The 22863-nt window shown below is 42.0% G+C and overlaps 1 protein-coding gene across 1 annotated transcript in view; it reads left to right on the top strand.

Annotated features, from left to right (window-relative positions):
• LOC136837970 (non-structural maintenance of chromosomes element 3 homolog) overlaps positions 1-22863 on the top strand; it is a 344558-nt gene that overhangs the window by 100221 nt on the left and 221474 nt on the right. The gene's annotated exons all lie outside the window — the stretch shown is intronic.

Raw genomic sequence — 22863 nt, forward strand, 5'->3', positions numbered from 1 at the left:
AAAAGTTCTGCAGAAAAGTGAGAGATATGTTCCACAAAATGAAGCATGGAAAAGTGAAGTGTGAAAAAGCGAGGTAGCACTGTAACATGAGAAAAGTAATCCATTTTCAAGGAAGATCAAATAAATAATAGGAAAATAAGGATTTAGGATTTTGACATTGGGGTGAATGTTGAATGCTTTATATTTAACCAGAAATTTCAGGCATTGTAAACAATTAAGAACTCATTAGACTTTCAGACGATTAGGGAAGTGAAGATTGGTATGGCACTTGAAGGATTATATGAAGCATCAATCTTTCAAGTAGATGTCAAGTCAAGATTATGGATGTAACCACACTTATGTGTCGTATAAACTTGTTCTGCATTCCTGATGTTATAGTGATTTTCTTGTGTCATCCAGAGGATGGCAGACAACTGAGATTTCAAAAAGAGACAAGAGAATAGAGGCAAGTCATACCACGTCTAGCCCGTGTAGGTAAAAACTTAAATTAAGATGTTTAATGAGGATGAGTTAGAGAGTATTAGTGATATTCGTTTTATTAACCGTTACTGGATGGGCATGATCATTTGAGGCATAATAACAGCTCTAGAGTGCAAAGCAGACTGCCTCTGGTGAGACTATATTTACAGTGGTTTGAATGAATTTTGTAGGGAAAAATGTTCAAGTCACTTCAGTGGGCCATAAATGACTTAGGGCAACTCTTACAGTATAGAGGGAGATCAGTGTGACTTGAGATTTCATGGGGAATTTATTGCACCTCCCCATCCCGGGACATCTTTTTATATATTTGCACATAAATATACCAAGGGATTGGTGTTGGTTTCAGTTCTTATCTTTTATGGTGGTATGTCAGCTATAATTATAATTTTCTAAACTAAAGTACAAAGAAATATTAGAAAAAAATATGTATACCTCACTAAAAGGTACTGCTTCTCCCCATCTCAGTATGTCTCATAAATGTTTTGCCATGAATGTACACAGAATTTGCTACTGATTTTAGTTCTTATCTGTTATGATATTGTGTGAGCTGTAATTATAATTTTAGAAAATAAAATGAAAAAATTATTAGAAAAAAAATATACAGTAGACCCCAACTATATCACAGTTCAGCATTCAAGGCTTCAGTTAGCTGCAGATTTTTCTGTGGAACGTAAATTCAAATAAATTGCGGAAAATTCACTAATTCGCTGATTTTTTCGTAAATAACATTCGCTAATTAATTTATTTTCATGTTATTTTTGTGACTAAATACATTTTTTATAAAAAAATTCTTTACTAGTTTTCAAATATTAATATTCATAGAGAAACCCACAAGATTCCTGTGTATAACTTGTTTACTTGTAAATATTTACATGTTATGTTACTTTTAAACTCAAGTACTTTCAGGTCCTAACTGTGACCCTTTTTCAAGAGATGAGGTAGTCAGGCTGGTTCAAGGCCCAGCAATCTTCTGGAACTTCTTCTCCCTGTGCTGTCATTTATATGATGGCTGTCCTGGTTTCCATTCTCTTGAGAGTTGTTAATCTCCTCCTGTCGGTTTGATATCCTGATCAGATGGTCAGTGGTATTAACCCTTGTGGTATGTGAGTAGTTACCATCGGTCTGTTGGGCAGGAGACCTAACCTCCAGGGGTCCTCATTATCACCAATACTTGCTAATATATATATGGAATATTTTGAGACTAATCTAGTTCCTAATATTAATGTCCCTAACTTAAAATTGAAAGGTTGGTGGAGATATGTGGATGATAGTTTTGATAACAACATCCAATTCACTCTAGAAAAAAGTAACAATAATAAACTACCCTTTTTAGACATCTTGATAGAAAGAAAAGAAATAGGATATGAATTCAGCACATATAGAAAGCCCACACACACAAACTCGTATATTCATTTCTTCTCTTTTCACAATCATGCTATAAAAATGGGTGTTCTAGCAGGTTTATTTCTTAGGGCAATGAGAACGTGTGACCCTTGTAAGATAGATAAAGAAATAAATTACATTGATAAAAGCTTTCATACATTAGCATACCTGGAATGGTTCAGAAAAAGGGCACTCAACAAAGCTAGGAGGATTTTTTACAGGGAAAATGCAGAAAGTACATGGAATACAGAAAACAAAAAAATAGTTTCCCTCCCTTATATGCCTAAAATGAAACAAATTACATCAAAAATGAAAGAAATTAAATATAAATTTGTGTATACCTTTGACAACACCGTAAAAAACAAAGTATGTAAAAATAAATTGGAAGGAGAAGACAGTAATGGAGATGATATAGGGGGAGTATATACATAATTAATCGCAACAATTGTGGAGACAAATATGTGGGTGAAACAGGTAGGGGAATAAGGACTAGAATCCAAGAACACAGGAGGGCAGTGCAGCTCAACTCACAGGGGAGTGCTATAGCTAGGCATTGTTGGGAAAAGGACCATAGGATGGATTTTAAAAACAGTAGGCTTATATACAAAAGCAATAACATCAGTCATAGGAGGGTAGTGGAAGGGCACACATCAGACAGATTAAAATGATAGAAGGAAACAAAGATTTACCTCAGAAGATCCCATAAGCCGATCTTTAATATTAAAAGAAGCTAAGATCGATCCTTCTGACCTGGAGGTTAGGTCTCCTGCCCCACAGACCGATGGTGACTACTCACATACCACAAGGGTTAATACCACTGACCATCAGATCAGGATATCAAACTGTCAGGAGAGATTAACAACTCTCAAGAGAATGGAAACCAGGACAGCCATCATATAAATGACAGCACAGGGAGAAGAGGTTCCAGAAGATTGCTGGGCCTTGAACCAACCTGACTACCTCATCTCTTGAAAAAGGGTCACAGTTAGGACCTGAAAGTACTCGAGTTTAAAAGTAACATGTAAATATTTACAAGTAAACAAGTTATACACAGGGATCTTGAGGGTTTCTCTTTCCATCTTCAGAAGAAAACTGAAAGAAGTTTTTGTTTGGTTCATTAATATTAATGTAAACACTGCAAAATATCAATAAAATCAACCAAATTAAAAAGAAATTTAGAGTAAAACCCCATATTCGCAGCCTCACTATTCACGGACTCACCTATTCACAGATTTCTCTGTTGAACGTATCTACCCATTATTCGTGGAAAAGTCGCCATTCGTACTGTATTTTCATATCATTTTCATGACTAAATGCACTTTTTGTGATAAAACTATTAAAATACTCAGGTATAAGCATTTTTAGAGGGTTTTTTGTGTTTATCAAAATAGACAGTTCTAAGTGTTTTTAGTAGAGTTGTGGGCTAGCACTCGCTAAGCCTGAGTTCAAGTCTCTAGCCGGCTAATGGAGAATTAAAGGAATTTATTTCCAGTGATAGAAATTCATTTCTCGCTATAATGTGGTTCGGATTCCACAATAAGCTGTAGGTCCCGTTGCTAGGTAACCATTGGCTTAGCCGCTTAACCCTTAAACGCTGAACCTCCATTTACGAAAGTGTCTGCCGTATGCCGGTGGCGTTCGGGAGTTAGCGCCGAAGCGGAAAAAATGTTTTTTTAAAAAAATCACAGCACGCTTAGTTTTTAAGATTAAGAGTTCATTTTTGGCTTTTTTTTTTTTTTTTTTTTTTTACATTGCCTGAAGTTTAGTATGCAACCATCAGAAATGAAAAAAAATATCATTATCATATATAAATATTGAAATATATGACCGCGAAAAAAAATTTCATAGGTAATTGTATACAAATCGTGCTGTGAGCAAAACGGGCAGAGCTAATGAGTTATTTTTTTCTTTGTATTGTATACTAAATTGCAATGATTTTGGTATATAACAAATTGTAAAACGATCAAAGCAACACAGAGAAAATATTATCACAAAATGATGCATGAATTCGTAACGCGGACATAAAAAATTTTTTTTTTAAAAATTCACCATAATTTGAAATATTGTGCTAGAGACTTCCCGTTTGTTGCAAAATGAAGGTAATTGATTTAATATTACTAGACTGTAAGTGTTTTAGCTTACAATTGCAGTTTTCAACCATTTCGGTTGAGTTAAAGTTGACCGAAGGTCGAATTTTTTCAATTTATAGTGATTTATATGAAAATATTTCAAAACTGATAAAAGCTACAACCATGAGTTATTTTTTGTTGTATTGTACATGAAATTGCGCACATTTTCATATATAAAACTTTATGTAATGACTAATATAAAACAGTGCAAACATTACGACAAAGTGACGAAAGAATTTCTGAGATGTTCGGCCGAGTTACCGAGCGGATGTAAGGAAAAAGTTTTTCAAAAGTTCACCATAAATCGAAATATTGTGCTAGAGACTTCCAATTTGTTGCAAAATGAAGGTAAATGATTGAATATTACTAGATTGTAAGAGTTTTAGCTTACAATTGCATTTTTCGGCCATTTCGGTCGAGTCAAAGTTGACCGAAGGTTGAAATTTTGGCACATCTTGATTTATATGAAATTATTTCAAAACTGATAGAAGCAACAACCATGAGTTATTTTTTGTTGTATTCTACATGAAATTGCACATTTTCATATATAAAATTTTATGTAACGACTAATATAAAACGGTGCAAACATTACGACAAAGTGACTAAAGAATTTCTGAGATGTTCGGCCGAGTTACCACGCACGGACGTAAGGAAAAAGTTTTTTCAAAAATTCACCATAAATAAATCGAAATATTGTGCTAGAGACTTCCAATTTGTTGCAAAATGAAGGCAATTGATTGAATATTACTAGAATGTAAGAGTTTTAGCTTACAATTGCGTTTTTCTACCATTTCGGTCGAGTCAAAGTTGACCGAAGGTTGAAATTTTTTGTAGTCGATGTACGGTACATCCGCTCGTCACCCAACAGACAATTTTAGTCGACTTACGATACGTCCAGTCGGCGTTTAAGGGTTAAAATAAGTCTGATCCTATGGGCCAGCCCTAGGAGAGCTGTTAATCAGCTCAGTGGTCTGATAAAACTAAGGTATACTTAACTTAACTTTAGAGGGGTTTTAAGTATTCATGGATTTTAGCTATTCATGGGGGGTGGGGTTGTGTTACACAGCCCCCACAAATGCGGGGGTTTTACTGTATGTATTAAAACTGATTTCTCAGCCATTTGTAATGTTTACATTCTCAGAATCAGCTGATTGAGCCTAGTACTGAAAGAATTAGGAAAATAAATTTTTGTAGGCATCCCCGGCTTAAAGCAGGGTTTCTGTTCCAGTGGCATGCCATAAGTTGGAAAATGCTGTAACTCGGAACATCACCGCTTATGGCGCCGCAACTCCGGAACATCAGCCGTAACCCTTAACCGATTTTTTTTTATGAATACAGTGGACCCCCACCTATTTGCGGTTCCGGATTCTTGGCTTCACCTATTCGTGGATTTCTCTGTGGAACATATATACACATTATTCACAGAAAATTCGCCTGTTCGTGATATTTTTCATAGAGAAACATTCACAAATTACTGTATTTTCATATCATTTTTGTGACTAAATGCACTTATTGAGATAGAACTATTACAATATTCAGATATAAGTATTTTTATTATAATATTTAGGTATAAGTATTTTTAAAGGGCTTTTGGTGTTTTGAACCATCAAAATAGGCAGTTATAAGCTTTTTTAGATGGGTTTTAAGTATTTATGATTTTAGCTATTCGGGGTTTAGTGGTATGCATCCCCGTGGATACTTGGGGTCGACTGTATACAGTATTTGAAAAAGCTCCATAAGTACAGAATGGCGTAAGTCGGAGCCGCTGTAACCTGGGGACTACCTGTAGTTGCTAAAAGAAACGAATGTATTAATAGAATTATTATTTTTAATTTTGTACATAAAAGTAAAATGGGTGTACAAAGATAAACTAACATATTTTATGTTAAAGTAAAATCTCTCAGAATCACAGAACAGCTGTTTCCTGATTCATTTTACAGATGTAAATATACCTCAGTTCACCCCCTACCCTCTCTCTCTCAGTACTGAACATATCCTTTAATGAAATGTGAATTATTGTTTGTTCCAACACGATATACAAACCTTCGGTCCTTTACATTAGTTAGGAATTACTTTCAGCAGAGCTGGAAACGTCCGCTGACCTTTTGAACAAGGTGGTTAAGCAGTTAACTACTGTCCGGGAAGTGGGGGTACCACCTGCCCGGGTGTAAACATACCAATTTGCTTTTGGCCGTCGTGCGCTGCAGATGTGTTTTCTCGCTCTCTGCCCTGACTGCCTTTGAGCTGTTTTTCCCAGTGGGATCTTTCTTGCTTTTGCTTGTTATTATCAACATGAATGTGGACAAACCCCGTAAGCCCTCCTTCCCCCAGCGTGTGTGTGTCCTGGGGTGGGAGGGAAGAAGTGTAATACTTTTCGTTTTAGCGTGGATATGGACCCACACGCCTTCTGCCCCACCTGCAGATGATGTGTGTGTTTTCTCACTCTTCTCCTTGTACCGAGTGTTGTCCCTGGTCTGCTGAGCAGTGGGCGAAGTTTGAGGGGAGGAGACAGTGCTCGAGGAAGCCTGCCAAGGCGTCGTCTGAGGGTTATGCGCCCCCGACGACTCCCATGGTGGCTAACCCGTCGGGATCGTTTCTCCCTCCCGGCAAGCTTCCACTTCTTGCTGCCTCTCCCTCGGGTGAGGACTCCCATTCCCCTTCCTCATTCATTTCGTCGGGTTTGGAAGGCTGTGGGGGAGTGGGCGATCAGGACATCCTCTCTGGGGCCTCTCCTCGCTCCAGGGGTGAATTTTTCCCCCCCAAAATGAGTAGAAGCTTCCGTATTTGACCCAACTTTTTCCTCAGGTTTGGCGGTGGAAGTGTCTCTCGGTAGCCAGGTATCTGACCTCACTTCTACCTGGCTGCACCAGGGTCTTCCTGGCGTTCCATCACTGGAGGGCTTGGTATCCCATCTGTCAGGTGCTCCAGTGACAACCCACGTAGCCACCACATCCACCACCACTACCGTCACTGTGACATCATTCGGCAAGCTGCCTGTGATGGTGGCCTCGCATCTGGGCCCCCAGGTGTCTGCCGCTCCTGCCACGCTCCATACCCTGCCGCTGCCTCCTGGCTTCTTGGCCCCTCAAGAATGGTGACATCAATGGTGCCATACATATCCATGCCTGTTCCTGTTGCCGACCCACGCTTGTTCCCGACTCCAGTTCCAGCTCCTGGTTACCCTGACTTTCGGCCTGGCCTGGCTTCAGCTTGTGTTCCACCCGTGCCCTCGACCCACGCACTGTCTTTAATCTTTCCTGGCTCTCACGCTGTTCCACCTGCCCCGGTAGCTGCTGGCCCAACACCAACGTCTCCGCTACCTGGGTTGCGCCCGCTTCCCTGGCTCCCCTGGCTGCGCCTGTGTCTTCTGCTGTTCCCTTGTGGATGGGGAGCTGACCGCCGTCCTGAAGAAGATGACGGAAGAAGGAGTCGAAGAAGTGGTCTGGGAAGGTGTCTTTGTTGTCTTCATCTTTGTCGTCCTCGTCATCTGCTACCTCTTCTTTGTCTTCTTCTTCTGAGGCTCGCCAGCCTCCTCAGAAGAAGCCTGTCTCCCCCCCCCCCAGAAGTCTCACCCCGAGACTTCTAAGGGACTGCTTCCTTCCACAGGGGAGGCAGTGGGATCTCTCATTGGCTCTTCCCGATCCACGGGCCAGGGAACTGATCGTTGACCCCTGGGTCAGTCGTATCGGGAGCCGAGGGCATGCAACCAGCTCCACCCGCTCTGCCGAAGAAGCCCGCTTCTAAGGCCAGCGGTTCTGTGTCGGCCACTCGTTTGAGAGCCGCGCTGAGTACTGTACCCGGGTCTCTAAGGAGACCTGAGTACCCTGGTCTGGTACTGAGAAACCTCTCTCCGTACCGACTCGGGCACAGGACAGGAGAAAGAGTCTGGGCATGCAGGTGCTCTGACTCTTCCTGCTGGCACTTCTTTGAGTGCCAAGCAAGGTAGCCGGTCCCTCGGGTCCGGACACCTGGTGAGACAGAGAAGAGGTCCCCTGCTCAGTCTTTCCGAGAGGTTTTAGCCTTGGAGAAGAGGACAGCGCAAGTTCTCGCCAGCCAGCCACGCGCTTGACTCCCCCTAGACCCGGGCCGCGTTTGCGGGGCCAGCCTGGCTCGGGGGAGCCAAGTGCACAGCTCGACTCGTGAGCCGCTCCGCTCTCCTTGGGAGGACGCTTTGCTGAGGCAAAAGTGTTTTCCTCGACCCTGGTTGCCGTCCTGTGTCTGGGTAGGACAATTCCCTGCAATCGAACCGCTCAGACAAGCTGCTTCCTCCTCCTCTGCCTCGTCAGAAGTGCTGATATGCCCTAGGAGAGGTCATTGTCACCTTAGCAGGTTGACCCCGGACCCTGTTTGTTTAGGCCCGGGTCTCTCATTGCAGCAACTTACTGCAGAGAGTATTTCCCTCTCTCAGCAAGAGGCAGCAACCCTGGAAGCCACTGCCATGGCAGTTTTCCAAGCGGTCTCTAGTTGGATCTGTGGTCATTCACAGCATCCAAAGTGGCTGCTTCCTCGGGCGCTATCGTACCCGGGGAAGACTCAGCTTTCGGGAGACTATGCCAGTCTGGAGGTAGAGCCATCTCCTACGCAACCCACAAGACAGCAAACCTGTGGGCCAACCTGGTCCTGAAGTGGAGAGATGCCGTTCTTTCTTGCTTCGCCAGGTCCGTGGGGCCTGAGTTGGCAATGACCCTGCAGAACGGACCGTTGCTGGGGTCTACCTCTCTCTTACCTAGGGAGTTGGTGGACGCTGTGGTGGACAAGTGTCCGGCCGATGACAGCGACCGCCTTGTTCACCAGGCAGTAGCCACGACCTCTGGGTCTTTGCATTCCACTGCGGCCAGGCCCTCGGGTCAGACTAGCTCTTCCTCTGCCCCTAAGAATTCCCAGTCTTCGAAGGGATCTTGTGGGAACACCCAGCCTTATTCTTCCTCTGGAAAGGGTGGGTCTTCCTGCCCCTTTCAGTCTGCTATCCAATCCAGTAAAGGGGGCAAGGGGGAAGAAGAAGAAGGGGAAACGCTAGGGCTAATTTCCCCCAACTGCTGCTGAAGGTGGGCAGGTGCTTGTCATGCCATTGGTCAACATGGCAGAGACATGGAGCCGAGACCTGGATAGTGGATGTCCTTCAGTAGGGATATCTACTACCCTTCGAGTCTCGGCCACCCCTCACCAACTATCCGGTCCGTCTCTGCACCTACGTCCAAGGATCATGGAAGGATTCTGCACTAGAGCAAGAAGTGCAAGCCATGCTGAGCAAGGGTACTGTGGAAGTCGCGTCGGATTGGTCCCCAGGCTTTTACAGCCGTGTCTTTCTCGTAGAGAAAGCGACAGGGGGATGGAGACCGGTCATAGATCTCTCTCCCCTGAACCAATTCGGTTGCCAGACTCGGTTCACGATGGAGACGGTGTGATCTGTGCTCGTCTCCATCAGGGAGAACGACTTCATGCTTATGGTGGACTTGAAGGATGCGTATTTCCAAATACCCATTCATTCATCCTCTCGCAAGTACCTCCGCTTTATTCTCGGGGAGACGGTCTTCCAATTCAGGGCACTCTGCTTTGGGCTCTTGACCACCTCCCAAGGTGTTCATGAGGGTCTTCTTTCTCGTGTCAGCTTGGGCCCAATCGCACGGGATATATCTACTGAGGTATCTCGATGACTGGCTGGTCCTGGTGAGCTCCCGCTCACAGTTGTTACAGGACAGGGATTGGCTCCTCGGGCTTTGCCGCGATCTTTGGATCATGGTAAACCTCAAGAAGTCAGATCTCAACCCTAAGCAGAGGATAAAGTACCTGGGCATGCTGATAGACCCGGTAGCAGCGAAAGTCTTTCCCTCGGACTATCATATCAGCAGGTTCAGGAAGGCAGCACAATTGTTCCTGTCTTGACAGGAACAGCCAGCTCGGCAATGGCAAGTCATCATCGGTCACCTGTCATCACTGGAGAAGCTGGTACCTCATGGGCATCTTCACCTGCGGTCTCTACAATGGAGACTAAAGGAGTATTGGTCCCAGTCCCAAGACCCCAGTCCTTTCTCATCCCTCTTTCCAAGGAGGTGAGAGAGGACCTTCACTGGCGGATGGATGATAGGAACCTCTTAATGGGAGTATCCCTACATACTCCCCTTCCGGACATGCTGCCGTTCTCGGACGCATCGACGGCCGCACACTTGGAGGAGTTGCTGACTTCGGGAGTGTGGCACCGAGATGACAAGCACCTTCACATCAACATCCTGGAACTCAGGGCAGCCTTCCTGGCTCTCCAAGAGTTCCAGGATCAAGTGATGGGACACTCCGTGGTACTGATGAGTGACAATACCACGGGAGTGGCATACGTTAACAAGCAGCGGGGTCTAGTATCCCTCCCGCTCCACCAGTTGATAATGCAGGTGGACAAGTGGGCTGTGGCTCACTCAGTAGAGCTGTCAGCCAGGTACATTCCAGGCAAGAAGAATGTTGTGGCAGATGAGCTCAGCTGCCAGAATCAGGTGATCGGAACCAAATGGTCCCTTCATTCAGAAGTTGCAGAAAGGCTGTTCGACCTGTGGGGGCGTCCAATCATTGATCTGTTCGCCACCCAGCACAACAGAAAACTCCTTTCCTCCGTTCTCTCTGATTCACAGAGTGATCAACCAAGTGATGATCACTCCGAATCTCAGAATGATTGTATCCCGACCTGCTAGCTCTCCTTTCCGAGGCGCCGAGAGAGATCCCCCCCCTGGCCCAACCTGCTGTGTCAACCCCACGTTGAGCGGTATCACCTGGCATTGCAATCCGTGTCTTCACGGCTGGAGGTTATCCACCATCTCCTGCGAGCGAGAGGCTTTTCGCGTTGTGCAGCAATGGAGATGGCTGGATACCTCAGACGATCCTCCACAGCAGTATACCAGGAAAAGTGGTCCATCTTATGTGGTTGGTGTCGTGGACGGGGTATCTCTCCGGCCGGAGATACTGTTCAGCATGTCGCGGACTTCCTTGTCTTTTTCCCCGAGAGAAGCTTCTCTCTGTTTCAGCGGTAAAAGACTACCAGGCCACACTCAGCCTAGTCTTGCAGTAGAAAGGTGTAGATATCTCCTCTTCCTTTGAGACATCTCTACTGATGAGAAGCTTTGAGAGGTCTTGCCCACCTAGGGACCTCAGGCCCCCTGCATGGGATGTGACTCTCGTTCGAAGGAGCCTGACTTGTTCACTGTACGAGCCTTTACGAAAGTCGTCAGTTTGTTAGTGCTGGCTTGACCAAGAAAAAAGTGTCCAAGAACACGATCTCTTTCTGGCTTTGTGAGACGACAAGGAGAGTATATTCTGCTGCTGGAGAAGACGACACCGGTATGATTCACCCGAGAGCTCATGAAGTCCACAGCATTAGTCCATCCCTCCCATTCTGGAAGAACCTGTCAGTCCCACAGGTTTTGAAGGTGGGGGTGTGGTCCCAACAGACCACCTTCACTTCTACCTTTGGGATGTTGCCCACAAGTACTTGGACACTTTTTCCTTGGGTCCTGTGGTGGTTGCTCAACAAGTTGTGTAGCTTACCCAACTCCTCTAATAGGACAGGTTGTGTCTCGCCTAAGATGTGCAGTTGTGGATGGGAGAATGAATGTGGAGTGACTGGCCTCTCTTCCTTCTCCTCATCTTGGCTCTCTTCCCACAGGCAGGGAGTGGACGTGCTGTTACATGCTGGATCTGGCGGTCGATGCAGGTAAGCACCCAACTGGATCTTCCGTTCTATTTCTGTTCAGGATTATAGAAGCAACCCCTCTCCTTCCCCTTGCAGGGGGTGTGGGAAGGAGACTATGACATAAGACAAACCCAATGCTTGTGATTGCCTTAATGCCACCGACTCCAAGTTCTCTTCTAGCCTACTTTGCATGAACTGATGCTTCTTTCATGCAAAGGGATCCAGAAGTCTGACAATTGATCTCGCGTTTCTTACAACCCGGTCATTTTGTCAGAGGCAGTTTTCCCTTCCTTGCTCCATCTTCCAGGAAGGAAAGACAAGGTGTGGTGAACTCCAATCAGTTCATAGAGACTCACTCAGATTCCTCCCTCCAACCAGTGAGTCTTCCTAATGTAAAGCACCAACGGTTTGTATATCGTGTTGGAACAAATCACAATTTTTAAAAGTAAATTGTATTTTTTGTAATTATACAAACCTGAGGTCCTTTACATTACATTTCATGCCCACCTCATGCCACCCCTCAATCTGAAACCTGGGCCGAAAGGCAAATTGGAATGTTTACATCCAGGCAGGCGGTAACCACTGCCTAACCACCTTGTTCGAAAGTTTTACGGTCACTTCCAGCTCCGCTGAAAGCAATTCCTAATGTAAAGGACCTCAGGTTTGTATAGTTAAGAAAAATATGATTTGCTTTTAAAAAACTGTGATATTGTAAATGTAAAAATACAAATTAAAACTCCAAGAAGTTCAGGACGCGTACAAATGAGTTCGTGCATACATGGGTATGTTACAATTCTTTTTGCTTTACTTGATTTACTGTACCATTTGTATTACAGTTTTAGTTGATTCTGAGTACAGTAGAGCCCCGGTCCTCAACGCTAATCCATTCCAGAAGAAGTGTCGAGATTCGATTTAGTAGAATCCTAAATCAATTTCTCCCATAAGAAATAACTGAAAATGGATTAATCCATTCCTGACCACCAGTCATTACCCCAACCTTGCCTTTTTATACTAAACATTACACAAATTACAATTGAATAAGTTCAGAGTTACATAACTTACCATATCAGAAGCACTTTTTAGTTTTTTAAATGCATACTGTATAAAAAAAAATTGGCCTACGACCAATGCGGCCGTATTACCGATGGTAGACCGAGCGCCATAGGCTAGGCTAGGTAGCCTATAGGCACTACCAGAATGTGCTGTAATGGGTACACACAAAAACTGTTGTTAATAATAATAACATTGAAAAACAAGCCTGACTATTACAGTAAATTAATAATACAGTATTTATAAGCCGAATTACTGTATGTCTGTTATCATAAAATTAAGAAAAATTTCTTTGTTGGTCGAGCTCCAACAGAAAATTTACTTGACAATTCGCGCCAAAATCCGGTTATGTCACTTTTAATTGCATTTATAATCTGGTATTTTTTAAATGCTTATTTAAATATTTAGGCACAGTACTTAACTCTACTTGTGAATTCCCAATGTTTCCCCTCTCTGTAAAAAGACCACAGGATGGCTTGAATATTGTATGGATGGATGGATGGATGGATGTATGATATTTAGGGCAAAAGCCCAGGCACTGGGGCCAAGAAGGCCATTCAGCGCCGTAATGGAGAGAAAATAAATTGTTAAAGTTATGAATTCATGAAGGAAATGATTAATAAATAAAATGAAGTGGTGTGACCAATAATTAAGGGTATGAAGTTTAATGAATGATGTGATATATACATAAAAAATTTAATGTCATTAAAATTCTACGTAATGTAATAAATATATTAAATAAATTAAATATCGTTAAAAATTTTAACACACTTTAAAAAGAGATGATAGCAGAAATATCTGCTTCATCTCCCCAAAATATCAGACAAAATATCTTTCTCTTTGGTTAAAATATCTGGGGCAGACCACCAGAATGTGCTCCACCGTTAGTGTCTCGTCACAGTAAGCACACTCTGGAGGGCTGCTTCCTTCTAACATAAACTGATGGGTTAGACGAGTGTGCCCAATCCTTAATCTGGTTAAAATAACCTCTGTTCGTCTGTCAAGCTGGAATGACGAAGACCACGGTAGTATATTATCCCTAATATTTCTATATTTCTTATTATTGGCAAGAAGAGGAGAGGTCCACCTTTCTTGCCATTTACTCAAAACATAACATCTAATAGGACCTTTTAGGTCTGTATGAGGCACTTTTCTGAAAGAGGTTTCTGATAAAATACTAGCAGCTTTCGCTTCCCTGTCTGCCATCTCATTTCCGCGAATCCCCACGTGAGAAGGGACCCAACAGAAAGAGACTGATTTACGTCGACAATATATACGAAAAAGCCACTCCTGAACTTTTTGAATTAATGGATGAAAGCCATTAAATTTTTTAATAGCTTCTAAGGTGCTTCTAGAGTCAGAGTATATGACAAAATTAGAGTCACTACTTTGAAAAACTAAATCTAGGGCAGAGACTACGGCTGTTAATTCGGCAGTAAATATTGATGCAGAGTCAGGTAATTTAGCTGTGTACGCTGTATCACCAAGGATAACAGCACAACCAGCACCACTATCTGACTTTGATCCATCTGTATAGATCTTTGTAAAATTAGTATGGGTAACATCGTGCTCTAAGAATTTTCCCCTAATCTCTTCTTCAGTGCAGTCCTTTTTGTTAAACAGTTTCTTACATACTAATGCTCCTGGAATAAGCCATGGAGGATTTACAGAATATTCTACTTCCAGGACTTTCTGAGATTTAAGATGATTATCCTAACATCCTCATTCAGTCGAATTTGGAATGGTTTAGAAGCTCTTCTACCAGGAGAGCTTGAGAGTCTCTTTCCTTTAGTACTTGAAAGGAGGGATTTTGGGAGCACTTTTCATTCTAGCCATGTATCGCAACCCTAGCTCTTGCCTTCTTAGATCAAGGGGAAAATGATCTGTGTTGACATATATGCTTTCAACAGGCAAAGTTCTAAAAGCCCTGAGCATATTCTCAACCCCATGTTGTGTACAACATCCAGTTCCTTTAGCTTGGTTTTACAGGCTGAGGAATAAATTTGACAGCCATAGTCTAGCTTAGATCGACACAGAGAGTCATATAGCCTCAGAAGGGATCTCTTATCAGCCCCCCAACTAAATCCAGAAACAACCTTTAAAATATTCATAGATTGTTTAACATTAAACTTTAGGGCATTTGTGTGGCTAGCCCATGTTAATTTATGGTCAATAGTCATCCCCAGAAATTTAACATCACTCTCGTAAGGAAGGATGGACCCTTTTAAACTAAGTGTGGGAATCTATTCCACACGCCGGCACCTGGTGAAGCTTACTGCAACTGTTTTGGAAGAGGAGAATTTGAAACCATTCTCATCAGCCCACTTAGTAATAGCATTAATAGACCTTTGCAAATGTTTACATACAGACAAGGAATCATATCCTGTGCAGTGTATTGCAAGGTCATCGACAAAGAACGAGCATTTAACAGGGGGTGAGATTTTTTCAACCACACTATTTATTGCCACTGAAAAAAGTGTTACATTTAAAACGCTTCCTTGGGGAACTCCTTCCTCCTGCATAAAAGGTTGGGAGAAGGAGTTTCCAACTCTTACCTTAAAAAGTCTGTCTGTTAAAAAGGAATATATAAACCTGATCATTCTTCCACATATGCCCATCTTGTGCAATTGTTTCATGATGCCAGTTCTCCAGGTAGTGTCATATGCTTTCTCCAAGTAAAAAAATATGCCAATGGTCTGACATTGTTTGGTGAATCCTTCCTGGATTTGGTTGGTCAGCCTCAGCAGGGGATCAAGGGTGGAGCGGTTTTTTCTGAACCCAAATTGAAATGGCAAAAGTAATCCTTTGGTCTCCAGGTGCCAAACTAATCTAGTATTTATCATTTTCTCCATCAGCTTACATACACAGCTGGTAAGAGCTATTGGTCTATAGCTGGTGGCTTGGGAAGCATCTTTATTAGGCTTTTTAACAGGGACAATTATGGATATTTTCCAGTCCTTGGGTAAAATTCCAGTTTCCCATATTTTGTTTATAATCTTCAGTAAATATTTTTTGGTGTCATCTGGGAGGTGTTTCAGCATTTCATATATATGATTGTATCCTCACCTGGAGCTGTGGATTCACTTGAGGAGAGCGCCTCACGAAGTTCTCTTAGGGAAAATTTGTAGTTGTATGGTTCAAATTTTCCCGAATCAAACTTCAGACACATTTCAGAATTCCTAATTCTTTGAAATTCTGGAGAATAATTGTTAGGGCTGTTTCCAGCCCTAACAATTATTCTCCAGAATTAGGAATTCTGAAATGTGTCTGAAGTTTGATTCGGGAAAATCTGAACCATACAACTACAAATTTTCCCTAAGAGAACTTTGTGAGGCACTCTCTCAAGTGAATCCACAGCTCCAGGTGATTAGAGTGTCATTTATTTTTAATGAGGGTACTGGTGACGCAACAAATTTTCCACTCAGTTTCCTTATTTTGCACCACACCACACTTAGTGGGGTCTTGGAGTTTATTCCATTACTGTAATACAGTTAAGCCAACTTTCTCTTTTGGCTTTCTTATAAAAGCGCCGCTGCTTGGCTAAAGCACGTTTGTAGATTAATTTAGACTGAGGGGAGACACTAGTTTTGTAACGTCTGTAGCACTTCCTAGTCACTTTTCTCAGAATACCACGTCTTATTCCACCAGGGAACTGCAGGTCTACGAGGTTTGCCTTTTGTTTTTGGAATTGAGCCTTCAGCACTCTTCAGAGTAGATTCAGTAAAGTAATCATAGGCATCTAGATGAGAATGAAAGGACTCAAACTCCCTATCGAGATTGACACCCTTACTGAATTTATCCCAGTCTGCATCCTCTACCCTCCACTTGGGTAAAACTTCAGATGGAGCATTCAGAGCATATTTAAATGGATCGGGTAGTGATCACTTCCATTTAAATCTTCATTAACAGACCAATTAAAATCAAGGTGGATACTAGTTGAAGAAATACTAAGGTCCAGTGCAGAGAAATGATTATCATGAATGTTGTGGAAAGTCATTGACCCATTATTATATAGGGTAACATCATTCCTGTCAATAAGGTCTTCGATTAATTTCCCTTTACTATGTAAAAACCGACTTTCCCGAAGGGAGTTGTGGGCATTAAAATCACCTAGCGGAAGTAAAGGAGCTGGAAGTTGGTCAATTAACGACTGAATATCTCCAATGTTAAAAGCAAGGTCTGGTGGAAGGTATAAGGAGCAGATTGTTATCCTCTTTTCCAAAATGACTGAAATGGCAACAGCTTGTAGCGTTGTATTTAATTGTATTGTGGAGTGCTGTAGAGATTTATTAATAATAATTGCAGCACCTCCATGGGCACGTTCACCAGTTGGGGGATATGATTTAAATATTGAATAATTTAGTCCAGGATTATAAGCAGAGTTGCCTAACATTGTTTCCTGTAGGCATATAATCCCTGGACTGAATTCATGCATTAAAACTTTAAGGTCCTCAGTACGGGCTCTGAGACCTTTACAGTTCCACTGAAGGATATTGAGCAAGAATGCTAAGGTGGTAAAATGTGCTACTTTCCACTCCTTGGAGGGGAAGTACTGTTCCTAGGGTGGAGTGGGAAATTCTCCTTTATAAGAGATTGTTTTCTTAATCCCTTTTCATCTGAATTGGAGTTCAGGGTCTTTGGTTGATCTTCCTATTTTTTATTATGAACCTGATGTTCGGAATTACTACTGTGATTCTGTGCACCACTAATCCTATTTGTCTTAAGGCGGTAAGACTGAATTGAACTCAGATGTTTTTGTTCTGAATCTACTTTTGGAACCAGATTTCTAGGAGGAGAGATCTCTTCCAAAACACTGAACCCATTTGAAGTTTTTATTATAAAGTTATCATTATTTGGGGAAGTATTTCTTGTGCTCTTCTTGGTAGTTGCAATTGTAGCCTTATTGTTTTTTTTTTGTGGCTGTGAAGATTGATGGCTCTGAACTAGCTCTATCTAACTGGGATTGTTCCTTTAGCTTATTTTTGTTTGAAGGATTTTCAGAACAACTTCCTGAATTATTAGTTGATTTTGGCACCCTTATTTTTGGAGATGAATCGGGAGCTGTCGTAGAGGTGGCACTTAGATTGACTTTGTAAGATAAATTTTCTGTGCTTTTGGAAGTACAAATTTTGGTATTGGACTCCAAAGCACTTTCCGACGAAAGTTTCTGACCAGTTTGGAGATTTTCATTATTATTTATAGTTTGAGAAATAGCAGGTTTGTGATATCTACTATCAGACGCAGTTATTGGTGGCCTTACATTGCTGGAAGTTTTCATAAGTTTTATTACAGAAGCATACGTAGAGTTGGCACTTTCGTTTGGCCCCATTACCGTACACTTTGCTTCGCTAATGCTGATATGTTCATTATCAGCCACTGCCAACACTTCTTGTTCCAATTTATATCTGGGAAAAGCCCTAGATTGGAGTGTGATCACCCTTACAAAGAAAACAGTATCGGGCTGCTTCGCAGTCATCAAAATTATCGTGCTCTGCAGAGCACATAGGACATCTTTTATTGTTATAGCAAGAGTTTTGAATATGGCCATATTCAAAGCATTTGCGACACTGTTTAAGACTTCTTTTATATTTTTTAACCTGCATCCTCTCATGGCCAACAATGATGGTATCAGGTAGGTAATTGGAGGAGAAGGTTAAAAGGATAGCTGCATCCCCACCCAGTTTTTTGACCTGAGATACACAAGGAGGACATCGATGGAGAATCTCCTCCTCTTTAAAAACATGCAAGTCTTTTGAGTAAACTGCCCCTTTCAGCATGTTGAAGAATCTGTGAGATGAAATGCATTCAATGTTTCCACTTTCAGGAGGTTTAAAGTTAGATAGCAGAACTGCTTGAGTCTCATTACCAGCTTTTATTAGAAGATTCTTTCCATACCGTTTCAAATTTCCAATGGGAATGGAACCAACCTTGCTCTCAATGCATTCAGCGGCTTTTATTAAATTTTTCCCTCTCTCCTTGTAGATAGCAACATGCCATAAAGGGGGAGGAAAAGCTCTGGTACATGGGGCTGGTCCATGTTCTTCAGTCTTTGGAATAAAGTCAAATGGCTCATCATTTAAGTTTTTCATTGAAAGCACTTTCGTGCTGAGAACAGTCATTTAGAATGTGGCCATGGAGTCTTAGTTGTGCCTCACTAGCTTCCAAGGGAGAGGAAAATTGAACAAAAGCAGAAAATGACTGCTTATCTTTTTCTAGAATTAATTTAATTCTTTCCACTTTGCCAAATTGTTTTACTACACTATATAAACATTCACATAATCTAATGACAAGCCTACATTAGTGCAATAAAGGACCCTATTATTTGAATCAAATCCACCAGATTTATTAACACCCTGGTGTCTCAGTGTTTGGTTCTGTCCAACAGCCAAGCCCGTATCCATGTTCATGCCAGAAGTCGTCGCCAGCTGTTAAGTCGTTGGATCCAGGGGAGGGAGAATTAATGGCCAAATCCATAAATTTAATCCAGTCCACATGCAGAAGTCCAAAAGGTTCACACCCGACACCCAAGAGCCCCCGCACAGACCCCGACAGCATATCAAAAAGGGCAAACTGGACAGCTCTACTGCCCAGCTTCCCCACCCCAACACACTCCCAAAGCCCGCGAAGAGACCCCAAGATGCCAAGCATGCACACGTCAGACCACAACACACCACCACACACAAACTGGTTCATCCACCCACCCAAAACTGCTTGGTTATATCAAGAAAGTATTGTAGATCAGTCAGGTATTCGCATTCTCCACCAATGGCACAAGTGAGAGTTGACTCCCAACAGTCCACCCCATACCCTACCCTTTCAGGATAGCACCAGCATGCTTGCAGTGGCCCAGGTATAAGCCAATCCGCCTGCTAGGAGTTCTGCCCCCACTAATGGGGACTGACTCCCCACTCCAACCGTACTGGTGGGCTTCCGGACAAAAGCCAGGAGTCCCACCTCCAAAAAACCAGCCCCCCCCGGATTTCGATGGGCTGATCCCCAGAAATGGTTCCACCCTCAAGATAGCAATGGGAAAAATCCCATCACCATCTCTTAAGTCCAAACTATCTCGGGTGGCAACCCAACCACCACAACCCCACACTTAGCTTCGAATGCGAACCCCTTCCAAAAAACGATCCCTTCTCAGACTAACCTAGGCAGTAAAATTTTGCGAATGTGGAAATGTCCACGCCATTTAAACCAAAAACTATGTAGGATGATTCGTCAGGACCCAGGCCCAAAGGCCAGGGTCCCTTAGCCCCTCACCTCGTCAAGGCGTCCTACTCGAGGGGCCTTCACCTGTGAATTTTTTTTAATTTGTCTACCGTGAAAATTACCTAACATTTCTAGGTACACTCGGCAAGAAAAGTGAAGATACAGTTTTTTTAAATCTTCGGACATATATTGCTAAATAATGAGACATCTGGCAACTTTAGAAAGGGGTGGAGCTTCAGTCTTATTGTGTTTGTTTTTTGCTTGACCTCCTATAACTTTCAATCATATTCTACGGTTCTGAAATCATTGATACTTAAATGCAGTAGTAAGCTTTAAGCATTCGTTCAAGTTGTAATTTGCAGCGACAGTTCTGAGCACAATAAACATTTTTCCACATAACCTGTGAAGTAACCTTGCACATATGAATTTATGACACCACAATGAACGGGATGCGTGCATAATCGGAAACGCGATCTTCCATAATGAAATCAAGAGTTAAATTTGAGCTATGTCCAACAAAAATCTTGGGGAACAATAAAGGAACGAATGCAGTGTTATGGTGAGAGAGAGAGAGAGAGAGAGAGAGAGAGAGAGAGAGAGAGAGAGAGAGAGAGAGAGAGTTGCTGTTGTGTAAGCCTAGGCCTACTGTATATGTAGAGCTACTTATTTCATTATTTTTTTTCTTTTAGAGATTGAGCGATACTATATTTGTACAGTATGTTTTAGCAATGGAGAGACAGAGAGAGAGAGAGAGAGAGAGAGAGAGAGAGAGAGAGAGAGAGAGAGAGAGAGACTATGGCAACGTTAAGAAACATCCAGTTACTTGGGTTTTCCGCTTGAAGTTATCGCGGTACTCCGCACATCATAGAGAACGCTCTTATGGATTTAAATAGATTGGGTCAATCTGCCTAGCTGTCACAACATTTACTGCCATTAATTCCAGCTGACCTTTAACACCGTGAAATACAAATATGAATCTGTAAAATTTAAAGAAATTATCATTATCTCGTATGATGATGCAATAATAAGCCTGTTCATAACGGAAAACGAGTAAATATTGCCGTTCTGATAAACAGTACTAAACCGAGATACCCACACACTATCTTTTAGATTTCTATGAACGAAGTCATCAGAAATTCTGATTACTTCGGACATGCATGGTGTTTTTAAGTATCTGAACGTTTTTGTTTTGCAGATTTAACATATATGATATAATTTGCAATGTATTTTCATATTCTAGAGTAAATTTACCGAGATTATGTGTTTTCTGTAAGAAAAAAATTAAAATTTGATGAACGAAATCTAAAGAAAACTGTATCTTTACTTTTCTTGCTGAGTGTACTCCGTATGGAGAGTATGGTTGGTTACATTACAGTAAACTCCCCGTATTCAGTCTCACTATTTGCGGACTCACCTATTCGCGGATTTCTCTGTGGAATGTATCTACCCATTATTCGTCGAAAATTCGCCCATTCACGGTATTTTTCACTGAGAAATATTCACTAATTACTGTATTTTCATATCATTTTCATGATTAAATGCACTCTTTGTGATAAAACTGTTAAAATACTCAGGTGAAAGCATTTTTAGAGGTTTTTTCTGGGTTTAAACTATCAAAGTAGGCAGTTCTAAGTGTTTTTAGAAGGGTTTTGAGTATCCGCAGATTTTAGCTATTTGTGGTTGGGGTGCGGTATGCATACCTGCGAATACGGGAGTTCACTGTATACCCATGCTGAGTGTTCACTGTATACCCATGCTGAAAGCCCAGTTGAGATCTATGTTGAAACACTTCTACATTTTCTTATATATCTTTTTTAAAACAAGTGGCTTGCTGTTACAACAAACATGGTAACAAGGCAGCATTGTTGGAACTTGCTTTATGGATTTGGAATTGATTTTAACATAGAAATTGTTACTTCACTTCTCCGCTTTTTTTTCATTGCAAAGACCTGCTCCTGCAAGGCTTCCCATTACCTGGTCCCTGAACAAGGTGCTTAAGCTTATGTCAACCCCTCAGTTCAGTGGGCCCAATACAACTAGAACTCATATGCTGCAAAAGGCAATCTTCTTGACTCTTTCGGCATCAGGAGCTCGTACTAGTGAACTGGGCTCTCTTAGACAGGGATAATGCTACATTTTTCGTAAGGCTAACCATCATTTGTTATTGTCTCCTGGCCCATCATTCTTGGCCAAGAATGAGAACCCTGTAAAGAGATCTCACTATTCTGTTAAGGGAACTCAATTTGTCAAATAAAACATTATGCTCAGTTCAAGCATTTAAGGTTTATCTAGAGATCATGGCAAACATCCCAGAAGGTCCAATTTTTTTACATCCTAGCACAAACAAACCACTCTTTCTACAAGGGCTAAGAATAATTTTAGTGTCCCTTATTTAAAAGGCAGACCCCCACTCCTTTCCTGAGTCGCATGACATTCAGAAAGTAAGTACAAGTAATTCGTTAGCTTTCTTCAGAAATGTTTCTTTCTAAGAAGTCTCCGAGTGTACAGCATGGTCATCAGAAACAGTAGGTGGTATAGTCATCAGAAACAGTAGGTGGTATAGTCATCAGAAACAGTAGGTGGTATAGTAAGTCCTGACCCCACAGACGCTATGGCAGAAAACCAGGGGTCTTCTTGATGTGGTGGGTATGCTAAGATATCGTTGGGAAAGGTGCAACAATACCGTGACCAAACCCAGGATATTTAGGTAAGTCACTTTAGAACCAGATCTTAATAATTATAAGTTCATGTTTAGTTTCATGTTCTTTGTTGCCAGAACCTATGGGTATCTGTAATAAAGAATGTGGTTTATAACTCGTGGCTTAACTTGAACCAAAAACTTTATCTAGGTTGTTGGGATTGAATTTTAAGAGCTTAGCCATTTTGTCACCTGTCAATTTCTTTTGTAAGCTCCTTTGAGGACGAACACCTGTTATG

The sequence above is a fragment of the Macrobrachium rosenbergii genome, unplaced genomic scaffold (assembly GCF_040412425.1).
Source record: "Macrobrachium rosenbergii isolate ZJJX-2024 unplaced genomic scaffold, ASM4041242v1 13903, whole genome shotgun sequence".
Taxonomy (NCBI): domain Eukaryota; kingdom Metazoa; phylum Arthropoda; class Malacostraca; order Decapoda; family Palaemonidae; genus Macrobrachium; species Macrobrachium rosenbergii.